At 45.6% G+C, this 23,913-nt stretch overlaps 1 protein-coding gene and 1 pseudogene across 5 annotated transcripts in view; both read right to left on the bottom strand.

The window, feature by feature from the left end:
* ZDHHC8 (zDHHC palmitoyltransferase 8) overlaps positions 1-23,913 on the bottom strand; it is a 116,383-nt gene that overhangs the window by 70,428 nt on the left and 22,042 nt on the right. The window lies entirely within an intron of this gene.
* The window catches only part of LOC309359577 (serine/threonine-protein phosphatase 2A activator pseudogene), a 45,140-nt pseudogene continuing 22,041 nt past the window's right edge, over positions 815-23,913 (bottom strand). The window contains exons 1-2 of one of the 4 annotated variants that reach the window (XR_014173406.1): positions 4,449-4,935; positions 815-1,928 (exon numbers count right to left, since the gene is read on the bottom strand). The product of XR_014173406.1 is annotated as a serine/threonine-protein phosphatase 2A activator pseudogene (transcript). Of the gene's footprint in view, positions 1,929-3,690; positions 4,389-4,448; positions 4,936-23,913 lie in introns of those variants that run through there. The other 3 variants (XR_014173407.1, XR_014173408.1, XR_014173405.1) reach the window with 3 other exon arrangements.

Here is a 23,913-nt window from a genome sequence, read left to right as displayed (position 1 = left end):
ACCCTCACCTGATTTTAGTCTGCATGGATGGGGAGACAGGGTTACTGCAGGGACTCTGAGGATGGTAGAAAGGTTGTACCCTCTAGGTGGGAGAAGTCTGGATAATGTCCTGGTTGTTTTTCACTGAGGAAATCAAAGCATCCCCAGAAACCTCTGCCAAAGGGTCAGGGCTCACCACAATTTCTGCACTGTATGGGGTGGCATTTGAATTTGTCTTGCAAATTTCAGCTAGTCCATAACAACTGGGGGAATGTATCTTTGCAGTTCTTTTATTTTCCTGACAACGCTAGAGGAAACCAGAGGAAAGAATGCCATGTGCAGAAAGCCTTGTCAGGTGGCGGTTCTAGGGCAAGGGGTGTGCTTGTGGGGTGGGGAGGGGGTGTTTGCAACAGACAGCAGAGGTGACAGAAACCATGCCCAAGGAACAGGAGGGTAGTCCATGGGGGGGCTTGAGCTAAGACGAAGGGCCCAGATTTTTAGCAGAAGGTGACAGAGGCGGCAGCTGTTACACCACTCATGGTTGGTGCATTCGTGAGTGCCAAAAGTAGGCCCTCTCAAAGGATGGTGTGTATACAAAAACAGGGAGGTATACTCTTCCAATCTGCAAGCTGGCCAAGGGAACCCTTCTTCAAAATATGGGGGAGGGTCTTTAAGAGAATAGGGAAATCTTCCTGGTTTTTTGTCCCCCACCCCTCAAAAAGTTGCAAATATATAATCTGCAGAAATGAATCGGCTGCATAGCTTGAGGGTGGAGCTGAATGGGGAGAACTCTGGCCCTTCACCCTTCCAGTGCTTTCTGACCCCCTCTTTTAAAAAAAAGAGAGAGAAAGAAATGGAGGAAAGAATATCTTACAAAACCTCCTTAAGACGTAACAGGCTGGATGGAGAGGAGGCTGCCGAACTTGAAGTGCTGGATCACAGGGAACTTCTCCAGGCATTCGGCTTTGTACATGCGAACAAGGCCTTGGTTGACCTTCGCCCATGTAGGGACAGCGCTAATGTTCCACAGCTGGTTGGAGTGCTCAGCAAATGGGCCTGTCTTCATTTCTGTAACGAACAGGATGCACTCGAGAAACATGAATTCCTTGTGGTTTTCATTCACCACCTTCTCGTCCAGGAAATGTTGAGGCTCCAGGTTTGGGTGATCTATCAGTTGTGAGCTGCCCCATATAAAGGGCAGGAACTGGAAGTCGTCCAAGCCCCAGACTCCTCGGCTGCCGGCCGGTTCCATTCTGTAGGTCTTCTGCAGCTTCCGCATGACTTCCAAATACCTGCTGAACACTTTGAAGACAATGGCGAGCTGGTCATCCACTCGGAGAACTCCAATCTTGCACAGGCAGCAGAGGAAGGCGACAAACGCTGCTTCGTGACCTGTCCCGTAGTCAATACGAGTAGGGTTGCCCACGGACTCCTTCAGGTACACCGCCACCTCGGAGACAGCTTCTGACAGCTCCCTCGGGACCACGGTGGCCACCAGGTTCTCAGCCCCCTGGTCCAGTTTGGTGTACCACGTCCGGAAGGCCTTGTTCCCAAAGCGGGATGGCTGCTCCACAGGTGGGGTTTCATCAATCCACCTGTCAAGTGTGTCTAAGAGATCAACCAGCTTCTCAATGGGCTCAGAGACTTTGTAACTGCAGGTCAGCTTCTTGCCCTTGACGCTTTCATTCAGCTTGAGAATGAAGCCCATGTAATCTGCATAAGCCTGTGAGCGTTTCCACTTCGCCATGTCAGGAACCATGTTGATTTCCTTCTTGGGGATCGTGAAACTTGGGCGGGGAGCAGGCCATGGTGCCTCCTTGGCGGATTCTCGATACCACTTGCTTTCTGCCATCTTCTTTGAGCTGCCGTCGCTTCTCTTTCACCTCCCACCGCCTTGTATCTTGTAGTTCTTAAAACAACTTTATGAAGGGGCAAACTTTATTAAGGACCTGCAGGTTAAACCAACAGTGAAGTCACCAGCATACTTCTCATATTCTAAGGAATTTCCCTCAAGAGAAAACAAGTAACTTTTTTTTTTTAAATATTTTTAAATAATTGATGCATGTAAGTTGTCTCAGATCAGGAGCCTACACCAAATGAAAGGCCACAATTTTATTTTATTTTTTGGTCTAAGAGACCTCCAGGTTCCTTGTTTAAGTCCAGCTAAGTCAAGGAACTGAGCCCAAATTAGAATGTAAAATAAATGCAACTCCCCTAGCTTTATTAGTCCCTCGTTAAATAAATTATTTGCCATACCCCTTATATTTCACTGAGTTACTGTAAGATGTGTCTGATGACACAATCACCGTAAGACCGGGTGTGTGGAAGGCAATTAATTAATTAATCCCCCTCCCGCAACATTATTACTGTGAGTATTTCTTTCAAATAATTCCTACTTCTGGTCCTCTTGACTGCATTCCTAATAATTTCACGTTTATTGTCACCATTTTTATCTCGTCACTCATGACTACAGTGTTTGTTCTGCATTTCCTGGTCCCTAAACTTCCAGTTATTACCGTATTTTTTGCTCTATAAGACTCACTTTTTCCTTCCTAAAAAGTAAGGGGAAATGTGTGTGCGTCTTATGGAGCAAATGCAGGCTGCGCAGCTATCCCAGAAGCCAGAACAGCAAGAGGGAATAAATACCGTATTTTTTGCTCTATAAGACTCACTTTTTCCCTCCTAAAAAGTAAGGAGAAATGTGTGTGCGTCTTATGGAGCGAATGCAGGCTGCGCAGCTATCCCAGAAGCCAGAACAGCAAGAGGGATTGCTGCTTTCGTTGCACAGCAATCCCTCTTGCTGTTCTGGCTTCTGGGATTGAGAATATTTTTTTTCTTGTTTTCCTCCTCCAAAAACTAGGTGCGTCTTATGGTCTGGTGCGTCTTATAGAGCGGAAAATACGGTAACAGCTATCCCAAAAAATGAAAATACTGTCTTGCTTCCTCACCAGCAGCCAACAGGGCCCTCTGAGCAGAAGAAAGATTCTGCAGTACAGTTTCCTTGGAGTTCCCTTTATTAATAAGTAGTCTCATCCCAGGCTGTGCCTGCCCAGGAATGTAGCAAAAGCAAAACTTAATGCCTCATATTTGGGGTTTGCTAAAATACTAAAGCCAGATCAATACCAGCCAGCCCCACACACCAGTTTACATCTAGCGCAAAAATTGCAATGGTAAGATATACTGGCTCACGTCAGTCCTATCACCTACTGATGCAAAATAATATACCGTGAATATATTTTCAAGGTCCTAAAAGCTCAATTCAAAGCATAAATAGCAAATGTACCACCTATTAAATCAGATGAACAACCTGTTAATCAAACATGATTTGCTTATCTCATTTCCCACAGCTTTGTGTGTTTAACTCCAGTGACATGAAAGGAAAAAATGGGTAATCTGCTTCCGTCCCACTACAAGTGTGGAAGACATCTTCTGGAAAGATGTTTTCCTTTTACAGTGGTACTGTACCTTGGTTCCCAAACTTAATCCATTCTGGAAGTCTGTTCCAAACCAAAGCCAAGACGTGCTTTCCCATAGAAAGTAATGCAAAATGGATTAATTAATGGTTGTTTCAAAAACAACCCTTAAAACAGCCATTTAACATGAATTTTACTACCTAACGAAACCATTGATCCATAAAATGAAAGCAATAATCAGTGTACTGTACTATAAATTAAAAAAGACAGTATTGTAGATGATAAAAATTAAAATTACTTTCTTACGTGCATTGATGATAGTCATTGTTTGGAAGGGGGGCTTTTATCCATTTCTGCAGTCACACAGTCAATCAATCAGTAGCTGAACTGGGTTCCACACAGTCACAAAAACAAGTCACAGAAATGAAGTCACAAGCCGAAGTCACAACCAGTCCCATAAAAGTCACAGTGGGGAAAAACAAAAAAGCCACACAAATAAAAATGCAATTTTTTTTTAAAGCAAAAACAAAAGCTCCAAATATCACATCTGTGTTGTGTGGGTGCTCAGGACTCAACAGCCGACAGACTCAACAGGAAGCTGCCTCTGATTAGCAGCGGGGGACTCAATTTACAAACGGAACACACTCAACAGGAAGTGAAACATGTTCAGCTTCCAAGGCAAAGCTCACAAACTGGAAAACCTACTTCTGGGTTTGCAGCGTTCTGTTTCCAAGTTGTTCATAAACTAAGCTGTTCTAAGACCAAAGTACCACAGTGCAATCTCCCAATCATCTTAAGTGCCCTCCCTCTTTTATTTTTCCAGCTCTGCGAGCAGATCTGACTGTAACGCTGACAGTACAGCAGCAGCCTTGTTGACATTAGCAATTATGTGGGTTTTGCTTCCAGGTAGAATTATTACATGAAAAAAGGAATGCCCACCCTGCTTCCTGTAGCTTTAAAGGAGAGGGGTACATCGCTTGTGCCAAATTTTGTATGCTCTTAACAGGTGTGTCATTGGACTTGGAAGTCTTTGACAGCTTTCTTAACAGTTCCTACCTTTTTTGGATAGTGGGAAAAGCAGGTGTTGATTATGCCCAGGAGAAGGGAAGGCAGCCATTTTGAGATAAATCCCTTCTTGTCTCCCTCACCCACCTCCTCTTGAATCCCATATAAAAGCAGGTTGGTCCCCCACATTAAAATCTTCAATCTCCTCTGTCAGGGAACTGCCATTAGCTCAGAGGCGCGAGGTGGAAGGGCAGTTGTGTTATAGGGAACCTCCGAAAATCTTGCGAAGCAGTTCCTCCTCTGGCGAGGAGGGAAGCCCCACCTCCAGTGGAGAAGAGGTGCAGGGACCAGGGGATGCTAGGAAGAGCCTCAACACCGAGACTGAGCAAACCGGAGAGGAGGGAAGTACCCCTTTGCCAGCGCCCATTCTGTGCAGTAGGTTTCGGCGCAGGGAGGGGAGGAGAAGGTTGGGAGTCATGCGACTGTTATGCTGGGGAAGGTACAAGGACCGACCACTCCCAGATTCAGCAACCAACTGAGCCAGACATGAACGTGCAACGCTCTTCACTGCCAATAGTTTGCACTAAGAATAAAGCCTGGAAAAGACTGGTCGGAGTCTTGCCTATTTGCTCTTGAGCAACCACACCACCACCTGACATCCTCCTTCAGTGCTATTTTTCTAGAAGAAGAAGTGCTAGAACTCACCATGAACGTCTCCCTTGTTCTCTTTTATAATGGCAACGGTGCCAACCTGAGAGGTGCCGGAACTGAGTTCCAGCAAGTTCTAGGTGAAAAAAAACCCTGTCCTCCTCCTGCGTTTCTAAAAGTTACCATTTCACTTTCTTTACTGAGTAATTCTGGGCTATGGTAAGATCTAAAACCAAAGAGGCAGTTGCTCAAACACTATCATTATAAATCTCCAAATCACAAAGCTTACTTTCCAAAAACTCTGTCCAACTTTCCATTAGCTCCAGTTCAAATTGTTTGAACTGCAGAGCCCGTTCATTTCAAATGCTGAACCTTCTGTCTGGGTGCTTTTTGTCACTCTCTGTAGATCTAGCATCATTCTGAAGCATCCAGACATTTTTAGGACTGTCTGGTTGTTTCCTTTTCCTAACGGTTTAAAGTTTGTAATAAGAGCCATTTCTTGGATGTGTCATGATACCACCCCTCACCTTTCTCATCTGTAAAAAAGGGAATCACATTCAAAGTTACTATGAATGAATGAATGAATCTTTACTTGCGTCACCCATCGGCCATAGCAATAAAACAACAATATGATATACAAAGACTAGAAATAAAAAGTTGATTATATAAAACACAGTTTAGGGTCCTGAATCAGCAGTCAAATAGTGGACCTTATTCTGATTGCCACATCTAAAAACCTTGCAACCTTTGCTGTCACCTGCTCATCTTGATCTGCCAAGAGAAAGGACACTGTGGCAGTGGCTGGGCGACCCGGAATGGACAATAAAAGAGGGGTGATAACCTCATTCCTCAAATCTTTATAAAGAGCGCAAGCCAGCAGGGCATGCGCCACTGATTTGGTACTGCCATCTCCACAGGGACATAAGCGTTTTTTGTGTGGAGTCTGTTGGAATCGTCCCTCAAGTACAGCCGAGGGCAATACATTCAATCTTGAGAGAGTAAAAGCACATTTATATTTTAGAATTGCTAGGTGATGCAGAGAGGGTGCCAGAGAGTTGAAATGGGAAGGTGGAAAATAGTCATACCATGGGCAAAATTTCCTAATTGTGACCAAGTTGTTCTGATGCTCGATATCATTCAAGCACTGACAAATTAGACTGTTTGCTTTACTAAAACCCAAAGTGAGTAGCTGTTGTGGTGATAAACCACAAGAGTGAACTTTTTGATAGACAATTTTAGTCTGGGCGCTCTTGTGACAATCTTGCAGCACTAGGGATATTAGACCAGGGGGATTTAAGTTTAGGCGAAGCCAATAGTTAAGTGTCCTATGACTGGGGCCATCCATTTTGAGATGCGGCGCTCACCCCTCCGTTCCAATCCATTTCCATTTTCAATGCAAGTTCCCACTGGCAACATTTGCTGCACCCAGACTAAGCCAAACACATTTTTAAAAAACAACCAAGAACAGCCCTAATGTTGCGGTAAAGAAGCAGCTGATGTTATAAATACTTGGTGGGCCTGCCTCAAAATACAAACATTTCTGAAGAAAAATGCCTATGCAATTAAGCTAATGGCAAGTTACATCATCTCCTTTAACCCTCTAAGTATACTTTTAGGCTGTCAAGACAGTTTTGTAAGAAAGGGAATACTAAAAGGAATCGCTTAACTGTAGCAAAACAATGTAATCGCCACTAAATTGCATATTCCAACGACCGCTACTGCTAAAGGATGGTTATATAATCCCTGGAAAAATAACTGAAACAGGGTCAGCCCGAGACATTTTGCTGCCTGAGGTAAAAAAAACAAGATGGTGCCTTCGCTTCACCATTCCATGCATCAGTAACTGAGTTTTGCATCAACACTGAAGATGGGACGGTATTGTCCACCACACCTGAGGGCAATAGACCAAGTCACTGTATATTTAAAGAAGTTTTTCTACAACAGTCATGCCTTCCCCCAAGGAATCCTGGGAAGTGTAGTCGAGAAGGGTGCTGAGAGTTGTTGGGAGACTAATTCCCTCACGGAACTACACTTCCAAGAGTTCCCTGGGAAAAGGCACTGATTGTTAAACCACTCTGGGAATTGTAGAGGGGAATGAAAATGCCATCAGGTGAGACACTTCTTGTTGAACTCTGGCACAATCATCAATTTATTAACTGCCTTCTAAGCAACTGTCTCAGGGCAATGTACACTAAAAATAATTAAAAGCAGTTAAAAGCAGCGAATGCATTTAAAAGTAAACAAAATAGAAAATAGAAACAAAAGAAAACAAAATAGAAAATAAAAATGAAACCACAGACAACTGAAGCAAGACTCTGCATTAGCACTGGGCAGCTGAGAACTGCCATTTTAATTTCCCACTGCCATAGCATCTCTCGAGAGCGTTGTGAGTAATTTTGCTATAAACCATCTACTCCTAAGGCAATCCGTCTTCCATTGGTTGGTTAGCCAGCATTCTTTAGAAAACACTGGAACTCTGAGTCATTAAATGCCTAGAAAGACCGAACGGCTTTGAAAGCATCAATGCAAAATAAATATATTAAACGTCAGAGAGGAAGATTGAATGAACTCCGACATGGGTTTTTCAGAATGTAATTCCCAGTGTACTTGGACAGTGATCATATGCGTAGGATAATTCCAGTGAGATTTCTATGTCTGCTGGGCATGTTTTCCACCTTATTTGGCACTGACCTTAGGCTCTTCCATATCATCCTATTATGGGGCATGAGGGAGTCAGACGGCATGATTCACAAACACTTCCAAGATGACACAGTTTGGGCCTTAAGCCATCTATGGTTACGGCTGTGATTAAAATCCCAAGACTTTGGAAGTAAATCCATACCTAATGCTGGGCCTTCTCCCTTATGCACCTGCCTGGGGGTGCTCGCTTAATGGTGCCACACTTGTCAGAGACTCAATGCACAGCAACATGAGAGACAGGCATTCCACAGGCATCCCAACTGTGGAACCCTCTCCCACCTTCCTCAGATATGGATGGAGCAACAAGTCTTTCTGAGTACCAGCTAAAGACCTAGTTATTCGCCCAGATTTTGGGTTTGAATTTGCGTTACTGTACCTGATAGCTATTTAACAGTGCATATGCTCTCACCGGGACACGGATGGCTCTGTGGGTTAAACCACAGAGCCTAGGACTTGCCGATCAGAAGGTCAGCGGTTCAAATCCCTGCGACAGGGTGAGCTCCCATTGCTCGGTCCCTGCTCCTGCCAGCCTAGCAGTTTGAAAGCACGTCAAAGTGCAAGTAGATAAATAGGTACCGCTCTGGTGGGAAGGTAAACGGTGTTTCCGTGCACTGCTCTGGTTCGCCAGAAGCAGCTTAGTCATGCTGGCCACATGACCCGGAAGCTGTACGCCGGCTCCCTCGGCCAATAAAGCGAGATGAGCGCCGCAATCCCAGAGTCAGTTATGACTGGACCTAATGGTCAGGGGTCCCTTTACCTTTACCTTTTATGCTCTCATCTGGTTTTACTGCATTATTGTTTATTGATTGTTTGATTGTACTGTGTTTTCTCAATATTACAGTCTCTAATATTAGGAAACGGCCACTCCAAAGAATGTTGTGCATGTGTTTGGGGTCACGCAGGTGGCCTCAAAGAATCTGGGTACCTGAGTGAAATTCACGCCCAATACTGTCTGTGTGTTGTTGCAGAAGCTAGCTCTATGAGTGCTGCAAAGAGCCTTTTTCAAGATAGTTAGTTCTGGCCAACTGCATGCCTCACCTTTCTATTGCTATGCTCATAGTGAGGGAGCTGTCTGTGGAGCAGGGACAGCCTGTTCATTTTCTAATCAGCTTCTCTAGCTCTCTAGACTTCTTCCAGAATGGAAGTATGCTGGGGACCAGAATGCAGAAATACCCATTAAGGTTGTGCAACCTCAGTCTTTTTTTAAATCATTTTAATCATTGGTTTTCAATAGCTTCTCAGCTTTTTGACTAAGTACAAGTGTAAAATCACAAGTTTTCATTTGGTAGCAATTCTAAGGCAACACTATGTATATTGCTCTGTGAATTGCTATTTTAGGACTAATAATGTGCCTTATTAACACTATTAAGTAGAACACATATTAAGTGAATATGCAAAAGCAAGGCATCTTCCTATGTTTTAACTGATTCATCAGGTAAACATCACAGCCCAAGTCCATAGCAATGACTTCTTTTTAAAGGTCTTGTCCACATAGCCTTTTCTCCTCTTCAATGGACACTCCAAGCAAACTTCAAAGCATTTTAAAGCTGAGCTTTGAGCTGTCATTGACTCTAATTAGACCTCTAATTAGACCCTAATCCATTTTTTCCACTGTAGTTGAGTGCAAACCAGCTTTGATCTCTGGCTTTTTGCTTATCTGTTTAAAGCACTTTTCTTTGTAGGTTCTCTGGAAATCCATAATCAGAATCTTTCTCTCTAAAAAATAGTCCAGACAGTTGTCCATGCTTACAGTTTCACCCATGCTCACTGGGCAAAACTGATGGTCTGGAAAAATCAACCCAAGATTAACAAGCAAACAAGATTAACAAGCAAATCAACCCAAGATTAACAAGCAAACCAATCCATGGCAGATGCTTCAGCACCATTTCCACAGAAACACTTAGCATATTTAAGTATTTAAGTATAGAAAGAAGAGTGCTCTCAAAAAGTTTGAAAACTTGAGCTTTCAGTAAAGATTTTTTTCAGCTGGAATTCGCCATTGCCATCCTAAGAGAACAAGGGAGGAATTCAAGGGGAGTTCCTGCACCTCTTTTTCTTGAAAAATAACACTGGCAAATGTTATTTTGTAATGTTATGAATCTGGTGGTCTGATTACTGTGAATGGACACCACTATGATTTTTGCCTAAATCATTACTTGATTGGAGTCAGGGATTTGACAAAACAACGTTAACAGTGTGACTTCAACAGATGTGTGTGTTTCCTGAATGGGTAATTCACCTGCCAGAATGAGATCTCCAAAAGCTCTGCATGGCGTGAGTCAACATATGTGTAGCAGCAGAAATAGCAGATTGAACAGAGAGAATCTTGGGGTAGGGGAGTGGGAACGCTAGCTTTTACGTGGGAAAGCCGAGATTAGAACATCAGTCACGATTTCTTTTGCTAAAGGTAGTGCCACGGGATGCAAATCTCCCACCCACTTGCGGTTACCCATTCACCTTGAAGGGGAAAATATACAGGAGCTCGTATTGCACTCATGTGTTTTCCCCCACCCTGCTTAAAAGCAGCCCTAAGGAGATGTGTGATTTTAATCAGGGTGAGAAGTGTGTGGTTAGATGGACATCCCTCCAACTACCACTCTCCAACTACCAGGTCTAAAACAGGGGGCCGTGGCACTACTTTTAGCAAGAGAAGACGACAATGGGAGACCTAACTGCAGAATTCTTACATGTCCACACCATTCATTTAAAGCACTATGATACCACTTAAAGGTAAAGGGACCCCTGACCATTAGGTCCAGTTGCGACCAACTCTGGGGTTGCAGCGCTCATCTCGCTTTATTAGCCGAGGGCGCCAGTGTACAGCTTCCGGGTCATGTGGCCAGGATGACAAAGCTGCTTCTGACAAACCAGAACAGCGCACGGAAACGCCATTTACCTTCCCGCCAGAGCGGTACCTATTTATCTACTTGCACTTTGACATGCTTTCGAACTGCTAGGTTGGCAGGAGCAGGGACCGAGCAATGGGAGCTCACCCAGTCACGGGGATTCGAACCGCCGACCTTCTGATCGGCAAGTCCTAGGCTCTGTGGTTTAACCCACAGCGCCACCCACTTACCCCCAATTAATTCTCAGAACTGTACTTTGCTAAGGGTGCTGAGAGCGAGTGGGAGGACTCTATCCCCTCTCATGGAGCTACCATTCTCAGAATAGTTTAATAATCGCTCCGTCTTCACAGAGAACACAGGGAATTGTAGCTCTGCGAGGTGAATGGGGTCTCCACTGCCATTGGGAACCGACTCTTCAGGGAAGCCCACAACTCCAAGCGAACCAATCTTGTAGAGAGAGACTTGTGAGCAAGCCGTGTCTCATCTTTAAAAGCTGAAATATACTCGGAGTCGAGAATGGATTTCATGCTCTTTATTCAGCTCATAGTGGTGAGGAGGAATGGAAGTTTCCCCAGAATGTCTGCTTTATATACATTATTTACACAATGGACTCCACGTGATTGGCTAATTCTGGGATTCTCCTGTAGGCCAATCAGGTTGCGGATTCACTTCCACCTGGAGCTGGATTGGGTGGCTCCTATGGACTAATCAGACTGCTGTATTCTGGGTCCTATTGTTCCAGGACCAATCAGACTGCTGCATTCTAAATCTTATTGTTCTAGGACCAATCAGACTGCGGCATTTTGGATCCTATTTAACTCAGTACCTAACAAAAGCTGGTGGGAGATGTGGGTTTGTTGAGGCTTCTTTGCCCCATCACCTGGTCTCAGACTCCTTAAGTTGTTCTTGAACTCTTTAAGTGGCACCTTTGGGGATTTGCACCTGTATCGCTGGAAGCCTTGGAAAAAAGCTTTCTTTCTTACATGCATACCAGAGCCTCTGGCATAGTGCTTCGGACGACTGCCAGGACCAAAGTGTCTTTTGCTCCTCCTGGCCACCGCCATTGTCTGGGGCAGAGAGAAAGGAGGGCAAGCGATGGGAGAAAGGAGAGGCAAATCAGGGTGAGGGGCTGCTCTTGTCACCTGCCCCTTGCCTCCACCCAGCTACATCAGCCCTTGAACGCAACCCTTGTTCACAGCAAACGTCCCCTTTCCTTGCACCACAGCCTTGGTCCAAATCCCACCTCCGTAGCTGCTTTAGCAAGCGGGAAGAAGAAACGGAGAGTTTGACTCATTCAACTCCCACATAACATCTAGTTCGGTCCAGAGAAAGGGAGTTGGACTTTCCTAGCTGGAATTGGAGCGCATCTTTGAGGGAGGGGTGGACAAGTAACTCCCTGGGGGTCTTGCAGAAGTGCAAGCTGTTTTGTCTCCGCTTACGTACTGAGACTCCAAAAGCAAATAGAATAGGAGCCAGAAGTCTCCACTCCCCTCTCATGCAAAGGAAACAAAGGGTGTTGTCCTATACAACAGGAGCGAGGAACCTTTTCAATTCCAAGAGTTGCATTAGTTTCTGGGCTATCTTCTGGGGGCCAAATTGGGTGGGACCAGGGGCAAAAGCAGGCAGAGCAATAAATATACTCTAGTTCCTACACACTTGCCACTCCTATGTCTACCCTCCATCCAGGCAAGCGATGGGCACCATCAAAGGCACATTTCTCCCAGGTAAAAACACTCAGAGAGCACAGAGTGGTTTACCAATCAATCCTTCACCCCAGGGAACTCTGGGAATTGTAGTTTGGTAAAGGGGAATAGGGGCCTTCCTCTTAATGACTCTCAGCACCCTTAAACTACACTTCCCAGGATTCTTTGGGGGATCCAGAGTGGCATGCTACTGCTTTAAATGTATAGTTTGGACAGGGAGTCTTGCTTTCTCAAACTATGTTTGCAGCCTTCCATCATAAATTGGCATGAGCCAACACGCTTACAACAAAGTTTAGTCGAATAGACACAAGGTTGCTGTTGTTTTTCCAATGCCCCACAGCAAAGGGCAATTTATACAGAACTTTTGTCAAGTGCAGAATGCTGTCGGTAAGCAAAATGCCTTCACCCACTCCTAGGAGTTGGAAAAAAACCCTGCTTGTTTTTAAGGAAAAGTGCTTGTCAGATTTAATCTCCTTAACCCTTGTTTACCCGGGCATTTGAAAGACACTGTCCCTGGCACCTTTAAATTATTGGCCGTGAGGGTAATAACTGTCTTTAGATGTTTAAAGCATGCTTCTGTTTTCTTCTTTAAACTTTTTGTGTGTGAGGTTGCCCTTAAGGGCTCCTTTGAGTGGAAGGGCGAGATATCAATTAAATAACGTAATTAATAAACAATACAAAACAATTAATGTGGCCATCACTATTGTGAGATATAAAGCTCTTTAAAGAGACATTTCTCCTCCCCTCCCCACCCAGCATTTCTGCAATTTAATATTGGGTTTATTCAAGAGCTGATCTTTAAACCTTGCCAAATGCCATTTCAGTCCTTACCAAAGTCTGAAATGGTGCCTCTGGGCCATGCAATAATACTGGAAGGGCTCATGGTCCTTCAAGCATGTACAGATGTTCCTTTATTCTGAAGACATGATGTCAGCAGACCACTTAGGGCTCTGTGCAATTACTACTGTGGTTTCTCTCGCTGCTGCTGCTGCTGCTGCTGAGCAAGCATTATGTTCAATAAATCCAGGGTCCTGTGGAACATCAGTGAGGTCAAGCTGGTATCACCGGTGGCTGTGTCAATAACAGCCATTGTATATCTTTGCCAAGTCCTAACCACTTCCTCCAAGATGCATCTCCAAGATTCTCCCATCTCTTTCTCAGCCAGCTGCTAAAACCCTCACACATTACAATCTGGTTCTCCCTCTTAAGAACAGCCCTGCTGCATCAGCCCAGTAGCCCATCTATTTCAGCCCCTTGTTCTCACAGTGACTAATCAGATTCCTACCGGAAGCCCCAAAGCAGTGCAACAGCATTTTCTGCACTTGTGATTCTAAGCATTCAAAGGAATCATTCTTCCAACAGTGGGAGGAGAGCACTTTTTCTGCACCCTACAATCTTCCAGCCAGATGTTGTTCTCCGCAGGGCTAGAGAGATGGTATTTGGGTGTGGAGGCAGCTGGCTTGCCTGGAAGGTCAGCATGGTGTGAGTCGTGCATTTTTTTCAAGAAAAATAGGTGCCGGAACTCACCATGAAGTTGTTACAGCAAGTTGCTGGGTGACTTGGGGCAGCCCCATTTGGCAACCACCTGCGGAAGGGCTAACAACTACGGCAAGCTGTCTCCCTAGCTGGTTTGGGGGTTGCTCCTGGTTCTGGTGCAGGTCAAATAAATACGCCCCAGCCTCCCTCGTTCTCTTAGATTCAGATAGAGGAAACACAACTCAGAAGGGCCCTTGTACAAACGTGTGCGCGCGCAACAGTAGAGGCTTGGCTGCAAAGCTTATAGCCCGCCATTGCTACAAGGGGGTAGATTGAAGAAAAGGAAATATGAATGGGCCCTGCCCCATAGCTTGACCAATCATGGCTAGGAGCAGCCAGGAGCTAGGTGCAGTCATAGACTGTGAAAAGTGTAGACTCGCACATGCTGGCCAGCTTCCATTTTGACTTGAAATGTTCGTTTTGGGCTTCTTGGGAGTACACAAAGGCACAAAGAGGGAAGGGGGAGTGCCGGCTCACAATGGTGCCCACCTAAGAGGTGCCAGAACTGCAATACAGCATGCTCCAGCTGAAGAAATGCACTGGGTGTGACGGCTTCAGCGCAGCACTCAAAGATCCACAAGCTCATTCACCAGCTGGCCACTCTCAAGTGCTCATTTTGCTCTGGTGAGAGTGCAAAATTGAGCTGAGCCCCTGTTTTTCTTCTGTGCCTGGAGAAACATGTGCATGCTCTGCGGTGCCAGACTGACTCCAGAAGCATGGAAGGGCTCTCCTTGGTAATGCATTGAATACTGAAGCGATGTGAGAGTGGCCAAGCGCAGAGCTTTCCAAACTTTTCACGTTGGTAACACGCTTTCTAGACATGCATCATTTCACGACACAGTAATTCAGTTTTACTAGCAAATCAGAGGTTAAACTACAGTGGTACCTCAGGTTAAGTACTTAATTCGTTCCGGAGGTCCGTACTTAACCTGAAACTGTTCTTAACCTGAAACACCACTTTAGCTAATGGGGCCTCCTGCTGCCGCCGCGCCGCCAGAGCAAGATTTCTATTCTCATCCTGAAGCAAAGTTCTTAACCTGAAGCACTATTTCTGGGTTAGCAGAGTCTGTAACCTGAAGCGTATGTAACCTGAAGCGTATGTAACCTGAGGTACCACTGTAACCCCTTTCCAGTCTCAGCATCATGCCCCCTCCTGTTGCAGGGGTCCTCGAGGGAGCAAACTTTGTTGGGACACCAAAGGTGATCCAATATTTGTTGATTCCTGCCTAGAAATTTAGACCAGAGACACATGGATTCAGATCTCTGTTCAGCTGTGAGGCTCTCATCATGTGACCTTGGGTATGGAATTCATGGTTACACTTCAACTCCCATGAAGCCTGATTGGACTTCCAACAACCTTCAGCCTTGACCATTGGCCATGGTGGCTCAGGCTGATGGAAGCTGGAGTCCAATGACCTCTGGAGGGCCACAGGTTTCTCCTCACTGCTCTAAGTCTTACCTACCTCACAGGGTTAATGGAAACTACAACTAATTCAGAATGCGGCAGCTAGACTGGTGACAGGGAGCAGCCAAGACCACATAACACTGGTCTTGAAAGACCAACATGGACTCCCAGTACGTTTCCGGGCACAATTCAAAGTGTTGGTGTTGACCTTTAAAGCCCTAAACGGCCTCAGTCCAGTATACCTGAAGGAGTGTCCCCACCCCCATCGTTCAGCCTGGACACTGAGGTCCAGCGCCGAGGGCCTTCTGGCGGTTCCCTCGCTGCGAGAAGCCATGTTACAGGGAACCAGGCAGGGGGCCTTCTCGGTAGTGGCACCTGCCCTGTGGAACACCCACCCACCAGATGTCAAAGAGAAAAACAACTATCAGACTTTTAGAAGACATCTGAAGGCAGCCCTGTTTAGGGAAGCTTTTAATGTTTGACGGCCTACTGTATTTTAATATTTTGTTGGAAACCGCCCAGAGTGGCTGGGGAAACACGGCCAGATGGGCAGGGTATGTATGTATGTATGTATGTATAAATAAATAAAGGTTGTTGTAAAGATAAAAAAACAGGGCAATGATTTTTATGTTAATTTGACACTGTGGTTTTAAGATGGATTTATGTGGCTCTTGTGTGCAGTGCTTTCAGAGCAGCAGCAAGGACAAGGTTGAGGGAGGGGAATTGTATCAATTTATAAAAATGCTTCTATCACACCTTTCTGCTGAATAGCACCCAAGGTGCAAAAAAAATTACATAAACAAGTCAAATGGCCTGGAAGAAGGGCCATAGGTCAGTGAAAGAGCATCTTCTTTACATGCAGAAAGCCTCAGGTTCAACCCTCAGCCTCTCTAGGCAAGGCTGGAAATGCCCCCCCCCTGAAACGCTGGAGGACCCCTGCCAGCCATACTGTGGCTCCAATAGCACCAGAAATTTAAAGCACCATCGTATCACTTGGTGACAACAGTCATGGCTTTCCCCAAAGAATTCTGGGAGCAGGGCCGTCTTTAGCAGATGAGGCGCAGGGGTGTAAATATCCGCTCAGAGCCCCCAAATTACCACGGATAGTGGGGGCGGCGGAGAAGCTGCGCACTGCCAGCCATGGGGGGGGGGTTGCGCAACTCTCCCCCATGCTGCTGTGGGCGAACAATCCCCGCAGAGGCTTGGGAAGGAAGCTGCATGCCCGCCAGCCATATAATTAGCGGGGCGCAGCTAATTCCAACAAAATATTAATATCCCAAATATTAATATTCCAACAAAATATTAAAATACAATAGACCGTCAAACATTAAAAGCTTCCCTAAACAGGGCTGCCTTCAGATGTCTTCTAAAAGTCAGATACAGTGGTACCTCGGGTTAAGTTCTTAATTCGTTCTGGAGGTCCGTTCTTCACCTGAAGCACCATTTTAGCTAATGGGGCCTCCTGCTGCCGCCGCGCCACCGGAGCCCGATTTCTGTTCTTATCCTGAAGCAAAGTTTTTAACCTGAAGCACTATTTCTGAGTTAGCGGAGTGTGTAACCTGCAACGTATGTAACTTGAAGCGTATGTAACCCGAGGTACCACTGTAGTTCTTTATTTCCTTGACATCTGGTGGGAGGACGTTCCACAGGGTGGGTGCCACCACCGAGAAGACCCTCTGCCTGGTTCCCTGTAACATGGCTTCTTGCAGTGAGGGAACCGCCAGAAGGCCCTCGGCGCTGGACCTCAGTGTCCAGGCAGAACGATGGGGTGGAGACGCTCCTTCAGGTATACTGGTCAAGGCCGTTCAGGGCTTTATAGGTCAGCACACACACTTTGAGGCTTGGGAGGCAAGCTGCACGCCCGCCAGCCATATGTTTGACGGGGCGCAGCTGGCGAGCGTGCACGGAAAGGGGAATCTACGGGCAAAGCTGCGCAGCTCCCCCACTCATTGGGGTGCCCCTGAGAGGCCGGCGCCCTAGCGCAAAGCACCACTAAGCCGTATGGGAAAATATAAGCTCTGTCAGCGAGTATAGCTTATGAAGGCTGTTGAGAGTTGTTATAATAATACTACTACTAATAAATTTTATTTATACCCCGCCCTCCCCAGCCAAGACCAGGCTCAGGGCGGCTAACACCAGATATAAAACAATTGATCGAAATACAACTTAAAAAACAAGATTAAAATACAACATTAAAATGCAGCCTCATCAAAAACTTTTTTGGGGATAGTTAGCCTTCACCAAGGCTAACTATCCAGACTGGTCCTACATGGGCGAGAAAAAGCCGGGGAAGTCCCCAAGTAGGAGTTCCATCACAGAAGGAAAAAGGAAAAAAGAAAGAAGGGGAGGGGATCAAGTTAATTCCAAGCCAAAAGCCAGGCGGAGCAACTCTGTCTTACAGGCCCTGCGGAAAGAAATCAGATCCTGCAGGGCCCTGGTCTCATGAGACAGAGCATTCCACCAGGCTGGAGCCAATGTTGAAAAGGCCCTGGCTCTGGTTGAGGCTAATCTAACTTCCTTAGGGCCCGGGACCTCTAGGGTGTTGCTATTTATGGACTTTAAGGTCCTCTGTGGGGTTGTTAGGAGGCAAGCACACCCCTATTCTCCTCATAGAGCTGATACGTACTCCCCTCACAAGAACTGATATTCCCAAAGATATTCCCCACGAAGAGGGAAATGTTGCAGCATTTCCTTTCTCCTAATAAAAGTGCTTCTTGTGAAGGGACAGGATACCCAAATCCTGTCTGTGAAATCACCCCAGGCCTCAAAACTATCCAAAATTCCCTTTTGTCTTCTAAAAATCCAAAACAGCTTTTCTCTGCTCTTCTCTGCTTTTCTCACAAGATGCTGTGCATAGGCAAAATGTTTTTTTTAAAGGCTAATGAATAGGCTCTGTTCAAAGCAGGCCTGAGAAACGAATCTTATCTCATTCGGTTGCAACATCTTTGGACATGCTGAAACGCTTTCATTCCCCTTTTCCTGGGAAGGGTGCCAAGAGTCCAATAGTCCCAAGACAGCTTTCTGTTCATGCTCAGAGGAACTCATGGGGCAGGACTCTGGAAGGAGGAGAGGAAAGGAGGAGGGAACTGGAAGGGATATATATGTTCTGTGCACATGACTGTGAACTGGTGCATGCTTTTTGTGAGTTATCACACTTGCTCCTTCTACCAGTTCATAGATGGTAGAAATAAAAGCTTTTTCTCCGAAACTATTCCTTGAGTGTCTGTTGACTCCCACTTCCCTTTCCCGGGCGCAATATTTTTCCCACCCGAAAAATATTGCTTTTTATGCAGGTTCAATCTTTGGTATCTCCTGTTGAAAGGATCAGAAAGATCATCTTCCTGAAGCCATGGAGCTACTGCCTCTCGGAGTAGAGAATATAGTTACGAACTTAATTTGTTCCAGAAGTCTGTTCTGAACCTGAAACTGTTCTTAACTAGAGGCGTACTTTCGCTAATGGGGCCTCCTGCTGCCGCACACAATTTCCGTTCTCATCCTGGGGCAAAGTTACCTCAACTTGAGGTAACTCTTCCAGGTTAACGGAGTTTGTAACCTGAAGCGTTTGTGACCTGAGGCGTTTGTAACTCGAGGTACCACTGCGCTGACAAGAGTGGCTGGGGCAACCCAGTGAGATGGGCGGGGTATAAATAAAATAATAATAATAATAATAATAATAATAATAATAATAATAATAATATGGGTGGCTCTAGATGTTCCTGTGCACAGCTCTAAACCAAATATATTAATACCTGCCTGCAAGCTTAATTCCAGACTTTTAATTGGGGGGTGTTGTTGTTATGTAATGTTGGCTGTGACTCACTGGAGCTTGGAGAAATGTAAAAATAGATGAAACGTTGAGAGATATAAGTTTATAAGTTATCGAGAGCTCGCCTGGCTGTGAAAGTGATATGCACAATAACGGCTAATTTTAAGATGAATGTAGCCTGCTTTATTAATAGCAAAATTCCAAGATGATTTCAGAACTTAGGCTTTTGATGAATGGAAGAACAAGGGAGGAGAGGGGAGGGGGCTATTTTAAGACTTGGTTTTCCAAACTGGGACACCGGGACATTACTTATTTATTTATTTCCCTGTTTACAGCTGGAATATATACTTCTGCATCCCAGGTAAAAGAACAAAACTCTGATGCTACCACAAGATGAAATCCTGGAGCTCCTGGGCTTCAAAGCCTCTCCTTCTTTTAAAAAAAGCACCACATTGCTGAAGCTAATCAGGTTTGGATCTGGGCAGAGTACTACAACTCCCATTATCCCACTGGCCATGCTGGCTGAGGCTGATGGGAGTTGTAGTCCAACAATGTCTGAAGGGCTTATGCCTTATGCACCCAGGCTAGAGCTTCATTCAGGGAGCAGCAATTGGGAGTTCCTTGAAATATTTAATAAAAAATAATGTTCTATAAAGAAGACAAGGGACCTGTCTCTCAAGGTGGTGATGGACTAGCACAGAAGCTCACAGGATGAGTCCACAGCTCCCTCAAATATTTTACCGGGGGGGGGGCAGCAAAGGGACCTCGGCCCCCACGGCTCTGGCTCATACACAACACTGTCAATTCCAAAAATGCCCCAATGAAATGGATAAATGAATGTTCTAATTTGATACCAACAGATAACAATATACAGTTGTACCTTGGAAGCTGAACAGTTTGTTCCCGAACGTTTTGGCTCCTGAATGTCGCAATCCCGGAAGTAACTGTTTCGGTCTGCAAACGTCTGACAGGGCTTCCGATTGGCTACAGGAGCTTCCTGCAGCCAATCAGAAGCAGCGCTTCGGTTTTCGAACGTTTTGCAAGTCAAACGGACTTCCGAGGTACGACTGTACAGATATAGACACACATACACATATACACATTTATAGAATTAGGTTCTTAATTTACCATCTGCTTCCTAATTTGTATTGGAAGATAGAAAGAATTCGGCAACCTTATCTGGGACATAAATAGTCATCAGTTAAATAGAAAGATATCAGTTTCAGTGGTTTTTCTAGGTTCTTATTAAAGGAAGAATCAGCCTCTGTTGTCTGTAACTGTAGTGTTAACGGACATAGCCAATAGATTCTATATCTCCGTTTCCACAAGGACACAGAGACTTCTTTGTGCATTACTGTACTTGCATGTGAAGAAATAAGCGTGTCGAACAGGAGCTTGGGGGCTACACCTTTACCAATGTCCCCCCAAAGCCACACTCCTCCTCCTTTTCCTGCTATCATGTGAAAGAGAGCACCTGCAATCGACAGCTTTCTCTATGCTCCCCTGTGATTTAGAGCCCTTGCCAATTGCGCCCATGCATAGAGAAAACTCCCTGTGGTAGAGCTTATCCTGAACATGGCCAGCAAAGGTGTGGAGGTGGCCGGCCCTACTGTTTACCGTCACCATGGTCAAGATAATCTCTGCAGCCAGGAGATGCATGGAGACCATTTTATGCATGGAGTGTGACTTTTGGAATGGAGCTAAAATGCACAGCTGCGATCTCCATTCAGCATGCTTAGCATCTCCTCGGGAGTAATGTGCGAAGATTGTTGCAGTCATGGCCATGAGGCAGACTGAGGCAGCTGCCTCAAGCGGTGGAATCCAAAGGGCGCCACCATGGCCACCGGCAGAAGCAAAGAGAAGTAGATGCAGCCGCAATGGACTTCATTTACCAGGTCTTGAAAAGGTCACATGAGATCTCTGGAGGCCTCCATGCAATCTTGCTGGAACCCGGAAGCTGCATCTATGTGACCCTGGATAAGTGAGGCTCTGGCGGCTGCAAGGGTAGTGGGCGGTAGCTTCCCGTTTGACCTCAGGCGGCAAAACAGGATGGGCGGCCCCTGGCTGTAGTCATTCACTAAGCAGAAACTTATTCAACCAACTAGTTAGGAGAGCAGAGGCCAATGCAGTCATACCTTGGGTTACAGATGCTTCAGGTTGCGTTTTTTGGGGGGGGGGGGTTACGGACACGCCAAAACCGGTTAATTCAGGGGTTCGGCAGTCGCACATGTGGAGAAGCGCTAAATCGTGCTTTGCGCATGCGCAGAAGCGCAACCCACGCATGTGCAGTCGCGGTGCTGCAGGTTGTGAAAGCTGCTGGTTGCGAACATGCCTCCCGCACGGATCATGTTCGCAACCAGAGCGTCCACTGTACTTAAAACATCTGAGGGAAGCAGGGTGGCTCAGGGGGAGCAAGGGGAGCCACACAGTTCTACTGTCCATCATCTTGCCCCCACAACATCTGCAACCTGAAGCCATTGCTTTGAACTACCTAACGGCAGGGCTGGCCCTGCATTTAAATACATACGTTCATTGCTCAGTTCATGTATGGAAAACAGATGAGTCAACTGGCCTCCTGCTCAGTTTCCAGTGATTTAATACTATGACTGCACATGCTGTGTGAATTTTATCTATATGCTACAAAAACTCTGAGCCTCCACAGTTATTAGGCATTGTGTCATCCCCCCCCCCCCCGTCTTTCTTTGGAGCTGAATATTACGTCTGAGTATGAATATATTTATGATGCACTTTTAGTATGCAAGAACTGAACACAAACAAATTTGATTAGCCCTAAATTGCGATGCTTGAAAGTAGTCACTGGAGTGTAGATTTTTAAAACTGAAGCAACATGCTGCTCATTTTTGGCTCTATGTATAGGTGTTTATTTTGTTTTTGTTTCGTTTCTGTAATGTGAGGAAATTGCAATGTTTATCTGCTGGAAAGATCTCAAAAGAAGTTGCTTGTCTGTAAATACATTTGCTAGATTTACAGTCCTATTAAAACATGGCCTTTATCTAAAATTACTTTCTTTGCGCTGGTACATACAAATAATGGGAGCACAGCTTTATATCATACACCACAGGAAGCTGCGGCAATATTTGCTTAGGCAACACAAAAACGCCAGTAGATGGATGTAACACACACACACACACACACACACACAGACAGAGAGAGAGAGAGAGAGAGAGAGAGAGAGACCCACCCTGCCTTCAATGAAACAACAATATTTGTTGTGGCTCATTTTCCAGTTCTATATGTATCTGACTCAATGTCAAAAGAAATACCGTATTTTTCGCTCTATAACACGCACCAGACCATAACACGCACGTAGTTTTTAGAGGAGGAAAACAAGAAAAAAAATATTCTAAAAGAAATAGTGGATATATAATTTTTGTGGTTCATGCTGTGGCCACAGACATGTGATCTGACAGTGAGTTTGGAGTAGCCCAATGCAAAAATCCTGAGGATCCCTGTGGATCCATGCTTTGTAACCACGGAGAAGGGAAGGAAGGGGAACCATGGATCCTCTGCTCACAACTGCAGCAGATCCCCCCCGCCACCCGCAGGCATTTGCTCCATAACACGCACAGACATTTCCCCTTACTTTCTAGGAGGAAAAAAGTGAGTGTTATGGTGCAAAAAATACAGTACCTCCTTCCTTTCTTTTTTTTTAATTTAAGCACCATTATAGCACCATATTTAATTCAAGAAAATTTCACAGTCATGGGCTATGAATCCAGTTGGTTTCAACAAACCACAGTTACAATTAGCTACAGCTTAGGGTTCAGGTGTGACACTAAACTGTGGTTATTAAAAAATGGGAGCAAAATCTGATTTTCTTGTGGCCACGCTGGAGGAAGAGAGAGGAGGGGAGGAGAGGAACTGTTTGTTATGACCTCTAAGCTGGTACATAGTGTAACAAATTGGAGAGGCAATCCTTTTTAAATGTTCTTAGTTATTTCCACCGCTGGATCTTCAGATAGCTCTTGATTTAAAAAAAAAAACCCAAACAGTTCAAATCTCTGCTCAGCTATGAAGCTCACAAATGACCTTGGGTCTGAATCTCTGAGAACAAAATAGGTTGGAAAGAAGGAGAGAGAACCCACAGAAGTGCTTTAAGCTCCTAGAAGAGGGGCGGGGCAATTTAAAGTAATTAAAAGGAAGAAGAAATAACTGCAGTTTGTAATTAAATTGTGCGCTGCTTTAGTTACCTCTGGTAGACTAGCTTCTTTTTAAAAATGAAATCTCAGTGGCACCCTTGCACTTTGGGTAAGTACTTAATCCGAGGTACCACTGTAATAATAATTTATTATTTATACCCCCCACCCATCTGGCTGGGTTTCCCCAGCCACTCTGGGTGGCTTCCAACAGGATATTAAGAACATGATAAAACATCAAACATTAAAAACATCCCTAAACAGGGCTGCCTTCAGATGTCTTCTAAAAGTCAGATAGTTGTTTATCTCCTTGACATCTGAGGGGAGGGCGTTCCACAGGGCGGGCGCCACCACCGAGAAGGCTCACTGGCAGAGGAAGGCAAGTGCGGGGGTGCGGTGTGGTGCGTACCGTGAGGGTGGGTGACATTGCCGCGCTGCCCCCCACTCGCTGCATGGTGCCCCCAAATGCTCACCGCATGGGCAGCACCCCCAAATGCTCACTGCGCGGGCGGTAGGCTACTAGGGATGCTCGCCGTGTGGCCGGCTAGCCCCTCCCTGCTCCAGGTGCCAGGGAAGGTAGCTCCGCCCCTGAGAAGGCCCTCTGCCTGGTTCCCTGTAATCTCACTTCTCGCAGTGAGGGAACCAGCAGAAGACCTTCAGAGGAGGACGTCAGTGTCCCAGCTGAATGATGGGGGTGGAGATGCTCCTTCACTCATTCTTTCGGTTTAAACTGTCTTGAACACTGGCCAAACACA

Source organism: Podarcis melisellensis (assembly GCF_964234715.1).
Source record: "Podarcis melisellensis genome assembly, chromosome: 16".
NCBI lineage: Eukaryota > Metazoa > Chordata > Lepidosauria > Squamata > Lacertidae > Podarcis > Podarcis melisellensis.
The sequence above is the reverse complement of the archived record's forward strand: the minus strand, read 5'-3'. Positions and strand labels throughout refer to the sequence as shown.